This window comes from Papio anubis, chromosome 11 (assembly GCF_008728515.1).
Source record: "Papio anubis isolate 15944 chromosome 11, Panubis1.0, whole genome shotgun sequence".
Classification (NCBI taxonomy): domain Eukaryota; kingdom Metazoa; phylum Chordata; class Mammalia; order Primates; family Cercopithecidae; genus Papio; species Papio anubis.
In genome coordinates, this window is record NC_044986.1 from 33553693 (window position 1) to 33562593 (window position 8901).

At 44.4% G+C, this 8901-nt stretch overlaps 1 non-coding gene across 1 annotated transcript; it reads right to left on the reverse strand.

The window, feature by feature from the left end:
* Positions 1-4983: 4983 nt before the first annotated feature.
* Positions 4984-5089, reverse strand: LOC116269620. Its single transcript, XR_004177239.1, has one exon. It is a non-coding gene; the product is annotated as a small nucleolar RNA U13 (small nucleolar RNA).
* Positions 5090-8901: the final 3812 nt, after the last annotated feature.

The following is an 8901-nucleotide window of genomic DNA, read 5'->3' on the forward strand; positions in this document are numbered from 1 at the left end:
AACAGTCTTTTTTTCCCCCTTTGTTTTATTATTTACTTTTTTTTTTTTTTTTGAGACAGAGTCTTGCTTAGTCACCCAGGCTGAAGTGTAGTGGTGCCATCTCAGCTCACTGCAACCTCTGCTTCCATGTTCAAGCAATTCTTGTGCCTCAGCCTCTCAAGTAGCTGGGACTACAGACGTGTGCCACTACGCCCAGCTGATTTTTGTATTTTTAGTAGAGACGGGGTTTCACCATGTTAGCCAGACTGCTCTTCAACTTCTGACCTCAAGTGATCTGCCCACCTTGGTCTCCCAAAGTGCTGGGATTACAGGCATGAGCCACCACGCCCAACCAATTATTTACTTTTAAACTGTTTTGTTTATTGGCATTTTCACAACATATAAATATCTTTTAAATTTTTAATTAATTAATTTTTATTTTTTGAGATGAAATCTTGCTCTGTCACCCAGGCTGGAGTGCCGTGGCATGATCTCGGCTTGCTGCAACCACCGCCTCCTGGGCTCAAGCAATTCTCCTGCTTCAGCCTTCCAAGTAGCTGGAATTACAGGTATCTGCCACCATGCCTGACTAATTTTTGTGTTTTTTTAGTAGAGAGAGGGTTTTGCCGTGTTGACCAGGCTGGTCTTGAACTCCTGACCTCAAGTGATCCACCCACCTCGGCCTCCCCAAAGTGCTGGGATTATAGGCGTGAGCCACCATGCCCAACCAGATATTTTTTAAAAAGCAATTAAAATATCGGCTGGGTGTGGTGGCTCACGCCTGTAATCCCAGCACTTTGGGAGGCCGAGGCGGGTGGATCACGAGGTCAGGAGATTGAGACCATCCTGGCTAACATGGTGAAACCCTGACTCTACTAAAAATACAAAAAAATTAGCCGGGCGTGGTGGTGGGTGCCTGTAGTCCCAGCTGCTCGGGAGGCTGAGGCAGGAGAATGGTATGAACCTGGGAGGCAGAGCTTGCAGTGAGCCGAGATCACGCCACTGCACTCTAGCTTGGGTGACAGAGCGAGACTCTGTCTCAAAAAAAAAAAAAAAAAGCAATTAAAATATCGAAATCTTTTCAGACGTTTCTGTACATCAATACTTATCTCTGGATGAAACTAATTCTGGGGCCCTCATTTTTTAAAACTATTTTTTTTGAGACAGGGCCTTTTTCTGTCACCCAGGCTGAAGTGCAGTGGTGTGATCACAGCTCACGGCAGCCTCAATCTCCTAGGCTCAAGAGATCCTCCCACCTCAGGCTCCTGAGTAGCTCTGACTACAGGTATGTGCATCACACCCAGCTAATTGTTATGTATTTTTTGTAGAGACAAGATCTCACTATACTGCCCAGGCTGGTCTCAAAGTCCTAGGCTCAAGCAATCCTCCTGCCTCAGTCTCCCAAAGTGCTGGGATTACAGGTGAGAGCCACCATGCCCAGCCTGGAGCCCTCATGTTTAAATGCACTTTTTAAAGTGCAGTATTCATTTGAAATGTTGTAATTTTGTATTACTTTTAGCAAGATCTTGCCATTTCTGTGTTTGCTGCTAACCTCCGCCTCCCGGGTTCAAGCGATTCTCCTGCCTCAGCCTCCCGAGTAGCTGGGATTGCAGGTGCCTGCTACTACACCCAGGTAATTTTTTGTATTTTTAGGAGAGACAGGGTTTTGCCATGTTGGCCAGGCTGGTCTCCAACTTCTGACTTCGTGATTTGTCTGTCTCGGTCTCCCAAAGTGCTGGGATTACAAGCATGAGCCACCATGCCGGGCCCAAGGGCCTAATATTTATGCATGTATAGGTAAGCATAGCTGGAAGGTAGAGTACTATGTTCTTCAGTAGTAAAGGACCACATTATTATTATTATTATTTGAGATGGAATTTCGCTCTTGTCGCCCAGGCTGGAGTGCAATGACAACGATCTTGGCTCACCACAGCCTCTGCCTTCCAGGTTCAAGCGATCTCCTGCCTCAGCCTCCTAAGTAGCTGGGATTACAGGCATGCAGCAGAACGCCCAGCTAATTTTGTATTTTTAGTACAGATGGAGTTTCTCCATGTTGGTCAGGCCGGTCTTGAACTCCCAACCTCAGGTGATCTGCCTTCCTTGGCCTCCCAAAGTGCTGGGATTACAGGCATGAGCCACCGCGCCTGGCCAAGGACCACCATTTTTACTTTGGATCTTGTCTTTAACTCTCAGATCCCTTTGATTAACTTAGCTAATGCTTTTCTTTCTACCTAAGTGTGCAAGAAAAGGAAACAAAAGGAATACTACAACACAAAAATCTCTGTGAATTTCTAAAAGCTGAAGTTCACAGCCTCTGTACTATTACCATTTACTGCCAGTTTCTCTCTCACCCAGTCAGACATCTGAGGCCTCTAATTGGATCAAAGCCAGTTAACTGTTGCATGCAATCTGATCCTAGACCTAGTTCAGTTTATATCACAACTTCCAAGCCCAATTCATATCAAAAATTCACTCAAACAGATAGCTCAGAACACAAACTCATAGAGCTTCAAAATCGGAGAGAGAAAACACCCATGATCCCCAGTTGTGAGAGAGAGCAATGACAACAATAATCTGGTGGGTACCTCGTTTGGTCACTCAGTGCCCCTGGTGGGGGCTAGAAGCTCTACTTCAGATCCCATTTCTGATACCATCTGTTAAAAAGAAAACCTTAGGGCCGGGCGCGGTGGCTCACGCCTGTAATCCCAGCACTTTGGGAGGCCGAGGCAGGCAGATCACCTGAGGTCAGGAGTTTGAGACCAGCCTGCCCAACATGGCGAAACCTTGTCTCTACTAAAAAAAAACACACACAAAAAGTAGCTGGGCGTGGCAGCAAGCGCCTGTAATCCCAGCTACTCAGGAGGCTGAGGCAGGAGAATCGCTTGAATTCGGGAGGCGGAAGTTGCAGTGAGCTGAGATTGCGCCACTGCACTCCAGCTTGGGTGACAAGAGCGAAACTCCGTCTCAAAAAAAAAAAAAAAAAAAAAAGAAAGAAAGAAAACCTTAGGCACATTAAATTTAACAGAGAGTTTATTGGGCAAAGAATGATTTGCAAATCGGGCAGCCCCCAAAGCAAAATAGTTTCAGAGAGACTCCTGCACAGCTGCGCAGTCAAAAAAGACTTACAGGCAGAAAAAGGAAAGCGAGGGACAGAAACAGTTGGATTGGTTACAGCTTTGCATTTGCCTTATTTGGACACATTTTGAATAGTTGGCCACCTTTGATTGGCTTAAATTCAGTGATTGGCACAAGAATAGGTTACATACAGTCTGCTTATGTGTCCAATAAGTTATAGTTCACTATGTATGGCAAAATCTTTACACTGAATTTAAGCTATGTAAGGAGGCAGCTTTATGATACACCTAACTTAGCAGACCTATTAAGAAATACATATTTTGTCTTTGTCCCCTGGCATACAACTTCTAAAACCCTTGTAACTTCCTGAATGACAGACGTGATAGGAGCTCTTTTGTCACCCATAACAAGGCCCTGAATTTCAATTACACCTGAGTTTATGTTAATAAGACGACTGGTAGCTGAAAGCCCCTAGATAGCTTCAGGATGGGTCTGGTTGCCAGAGAAACCCACCATGTGCTTATGATGGCATCGGCGGGCCATCTGGAGTGGCTGCTGCCATCACACCGGCTGCAGCAGGGAGGTGCAGCTGGGGCTGCAAGCTCCATAGAGCCAGCGGGAGCCAGGGACAAGTGGGAGTCCCATCCTTTCCGAGTTGGGGCAGGAGCTCCCCAGGTGCTGCTGCAACTGCCCAAGCCATGGCTATAGACCTGGGCATCCTCGTCCTCTTGGGACCCGGGATGAGGCAGGAGCACCATCCTCCCAGACACAGCTGCAGCCACTCAAATAGCAAGCCCAGGAGCTCTGTGGCAGGGAAGAGCCCACCTGGTTCTAGCAACTGCATCTCTTGAAAGTAAGGGGGTGTGTGTGCATGCTCAGTTTCCTGATTTATAATCTCGATGTGCTAGAAGTCTAACTCAGCACAGGTCCAAGACAGTGTAGCATCCAGACCACATTGAGTCTATTAATAAGTGAGCCAGTAAGATTCACTTTTTCCATGGCCACAGAAAACACCCCTAAACCCAACCAGCCGTCTCAAAAGCAAGGATGTAGAAGGTAGGACAGCATGACTTGGTACAAATCTGCCATCCGAACTGGAGAAGTTAGACTTCCTGTGTCTAGAGCATCATCTTTACACATGTGGTACCACAATTTGTCTCATACACACACTCAACACACACCCTGTACTCCATCATGCCCACCTCCTGCCTGGAATGCAGCTTCATTTCTACTTTAACACTAACTGCATTCTGGGTTTAACCATGAGTAAACATTCCCCCTGAGCAAACGCCTAAGCAAATATCACTTCTCTCCCTGCTCCCAGAAGTTAAATCTCACTACTTATAAAGGCTTCCCCTACCCCCACTGTCTCTTATGCTTTCCCTCACCACGCTGCTACTCGTGAATCCTTCTTTCTCCCACCTTCATTCTGTTCACATACTTCCTGCACCCCTTCACCCCCACCCCACCAGGCCCTGCTGCAGGTGGGGTGTAGCATCACCTAAGAAGCAGGGCCTGGAGCCATTAAGGGATAGGTGGCCAGCAACCCACGAACAGCAAAACAGAAAAGGCATTGCTTGTTTCTGCTGTTACGCTGCCTGCCTCCCCTTGCAGAGTTTCAGGGAGGAGGCAAAGAAAGTCACCCCTTGGATCCATGCTCATCCCGCAGGAGGAGGGAGAAAAGCCATCTCTGACTTCCTTTTAGATTGTCCCATGTGAGCTCTTTGGGGTGAAGTCCATCCCGGGCACTAGATCAAAGGAATTGAGTGAGTTTCCTTAAATCCTTTCTGGAATCAGATGAAGAATAAATAAACAAAGAAATAAAGTGACCACAATTTTGTTCTTTTTAAAAATATCCAAATATAGTATTTTAAACACACTGTAGTTTATAGAAGGCTTTTATTTTACAAGTCAATAATTTTTTTTTAGTGTCAAACATTGGTACATGACCAATGTTGTAGCAAGATTTGAGGGAGGTACATCTCACACATGAGCATGAAAAACCAATCATCATGCTTATGACCTACAAAATGACCTAATTTTTTTTTAATGGAGGGATAGATAAAGGGCCCACCAACTTTCCTTTTTTTTTTTTTTTTTTTTTTTCCGATAAGGTCTTGTTCTGCTGCCCAGGTTGGAGTGCAGTGGCACAATCACAGCTGACTGCAGCCTTGACCTCCTGGGCTCAAGTGATCCTCCTTTCTCAGTCTCCTGAGTAACTGAGACTACCGACATGTACCACTATGCCTGACTAATTTTTAAATTTTTTATAGAGATAGGGTTTCACCATCTTGCCCAGGCTCGTCTTCAACTCCTGGGCTCATGTGATCCTCCTTCTTCAGCCTCCCAAAGTATTGGGGCTACAGGCATGAGCCACCATGCCTGACTACTTTCTATTTTGGACTAACTTTCTAATTTTCTATTAAGGACAATTGGTAAAATACAATTGTTATCCATTATCACCATCAATTCATAAATACTCTAATACCAAAAATTAGGAAAGATATAAGCTCAGAATAAAGAAGTCTTATAAATGAAATTTTTCTCATCTTATTAGGGAATAGTAAATCTTCCATCTTAGACTGGCATTTGTGAGCCAGAAGTTTAAAGATGAGACCTTTAGTGGCATATAACTAAAAGTATTTATGGAAGGATTTCAGACATAGCTGGATTGAGGTGCCTAAGTTAGGTGGTGTGGAATCTCTCTCCATTTCTTGATTTCATTGTCTTCAGTAGTGACTTCATTCTCACATAGTCTCTCCCCTTAAGGCAAGGTGAATAACAGCTCCTTCAAGCTTATCTTCTATCAGCTATCAAAAGACAAAATTACAACAAATTTAGATGAAAGATCGAATTGGCTTTTATTTGCAATTCTAGAATTGGGTAACAACCCATTCTATAAGATAGAATGAGTGTTCAGATGAGTTGAGCTGAGAAATTTGACTTTATAAGCAGAAAATGGCTGAAGAATGCAGAAACAGAACAAAAACTGATTGGTTGTTACAAAGTTACTTTCCTTATAAAGGTTAAAGCAGAGGGGGCTGCCTCATCATGCTTCCCAAAACAGGCCTGTTTGGGGATTTGGCTATGATCTCTTTCTTGCCTGATTTCTTGGAAGATCAGATGAATAGCTTAGTTTTGGCTTGGTGGAAACTTCAGTATGAGTAACTCCATTTTGGTTTGCTCTGTTAAGCCTAGTGCAAGAAGAGCTCAGTTCCACCCAATGGCCTCCTATAAATTTCATTTAACACAGTTTAGCAACAAACTATTGATTCTTGAGCATGAATCTCAATAGCACAAACTGGATTATGTGCCTATCTCTAAAACTATCACAGTGACTCTGATTGGTCAGTCTGGGGTCATATGATCCCTCCTCGGCGGTGGAATGGAAATATGGGGGACTGAGAGTATAGATGAGTTGTTTCCCATTAAAACAAACAAACAAAATCACTGGGAGGTCAAGGCAGGCAGATCACTTGAGGCCAGGAATTCGAGACCAGCTTGGCCAACATAGCAAAACCCCATCTCTACTAAAAATACAAAAATTAGCCAGGCGTGGTGGCACATACCTGTAATCCCAGCTACTTGGGAGGCTGAGACAGGAGAATCGCTTGACCCTGGGAGGCGGAGGTTGCAGTGAATGGAGATCGCGCCACTGCACTCCAGCCTGGGTAACAGAGTGAGACTCCATCTCAAAAAGAAAAAAAAAAAAGGAGGAATGATGGTTGTGGACAAAACAACAAAAGAGCATTACAATTTTGTTGAATTTAAGCACCGTTTTGATTTTACTGTGACTTTTTTTCTGTTTTATTTATCTTTCATTGACATATAATAATTGTACATATTTATGGGGTGCAATATATATATACATTGTATAATTAGCAAATCAGAGTAATTAGCAAATCCATCATCTCAAATATTTATTACTTCTTTGTGGTGAAAACATTCAGAATCCTCTTTTTTAGTTAATTTGTTTTTATTTATTTTTATTTATTTTTTTTAGAAGAAGTTTTGCTCTTGTTGCCCAGGCTGGAGTGCAATGGCACGATCTCGGCTCACTGCAACCTCCGCCTCCCGGGTTCAAGCAATTCTCCTGCCTCAGCCTCCAGAGTAGCTGGGATTTCAAGCATGCACTACCACACCTGGCTAATTTTTTTATATTTAGTAGAGACGGGTTTTCACCACGTTGGTTGGGCTGGTCTAGATCTCTTGATTTCAGGTGATCCACCCACCTCGGCCTTCCAAAGTGCTGGGATTACAGGCGTACACCACTGTGCCTGGCCCTTATTTTATTTTATTTTTTTTGGAGATGAAATCTTACTCTGTTGCCCAGGCTGGAGTGCAGTGGCACAATCTTGGCTCACTGCAACCTCCGCCTCCCAGGTTCAAGTGATTCTCCTGCCGCAGCCTTCTGAGTAGCTGGGATTACAGGTGTGCACCACCATGCCCAGCTATTTTTTGTGTTTTTAGTAGAGACGGGGTTTCACCATGTTGGTCAGACTGGTCTCAAACTCCTGACCTCAGGTGATCCCCCAACTTCGGCAAAGAAAGTCACCCCTTGGATCCATGTTCACCCTGCAGGAGGAGGGAGAAAAGGCATCTCTGACTTCCTTTTAGATTATCCCATGTGAGCCCTTTGGGATGAAGTCCATCCTGGGCACTAGAACAAAGGAATTGAGTGAGTTTCCTTAAATCCTTTCTGGAATCAGATGAAGAATAAATAAATGAAGAAATAAAGTGACTACAATTTTGTTCTTTTTAAAAATATCCAAATATATTATTTTAAACACATTGTAGTTTACAGAAGGCTTTTATTATACAAGCCAATAATTTTTTAAAATGTCAGACATTGGTACATTACCGATGTTGTAGCAAGGTTCGAAGGAGGTACATATCACACATCAGCCTCTCAAGTAGCTGGTATTACAGGCACACGCCACCATGCCCGGCTATTTTTTGTATTTTTAGTAGAGACAGGGTTTCAGCATGTTGGCCAGGCTGGTCTTAAACTCTTGGCCTCATGTGATCCACCCACCTCAGCCTCCCAGAGTGCTGGGATTACAGGTGTGAGCCACCATGCCCAGCCATGGTTTTTACTTCTGAGTGTGAAAGAATTCTCTGTTTTCCAGTAAACCAATTCAAGCTTCTGCAAGTAGATAGGAAGAGGAGTCCTTAGGCATCAGTGTATCCAATATATTAAGAACAGCTCTGAAGATGAACATGATACAGTCTTTTCTTTAGAATGTAGAAGCTTTCTTACAGGGTCTGTTCTCTTCCAGGAAGAACAAAATAAGACCTGGTCTTACTCTTGCCAACTGGGGTCTATTCCTAAATGAAACCAAATGGCCTCTGTTGTCTTCTAGGAGTTGGCCTTGTCCTAGCTCAAGTCCACCAGACAGATGCCCTCTGTGAAAACCATCCTGACTTGACCAGGTGTGGTGGCTCACGCCTGTAATCCCAGCACTTTGGGAGGCCGAGGTGGGCAGATCACCTGAGGTGAGGTCAGGAGTTCGAGAACAGCCTGGCCAACGAGGTGAGACCCCCATCTCTACTAAAAATACAAAAATTAGCCGGGCATGGTGGCGGGCGCCTGTAATCCCAGATGCTCAGAAGGCTGAGGCAGGAGAATCACTTGAACCCAGGAGGCGGAGGTTGCGGTGAGCCGAGATCACGCCATTGCACTCCAGCCTGGGCAACAAGAGCGAAACTCCATCTCAAAAAAAAAAAAAGAAAAAAAAAAAAAGAAAACCATCCTGACTCCTCCTTTCCCTGTGAGATCTGGTCACCAATCTTCCTCTGTCCACCTCCTTTCAACTTGAATTCTCACTGTTCTTAACCTTGGCCATG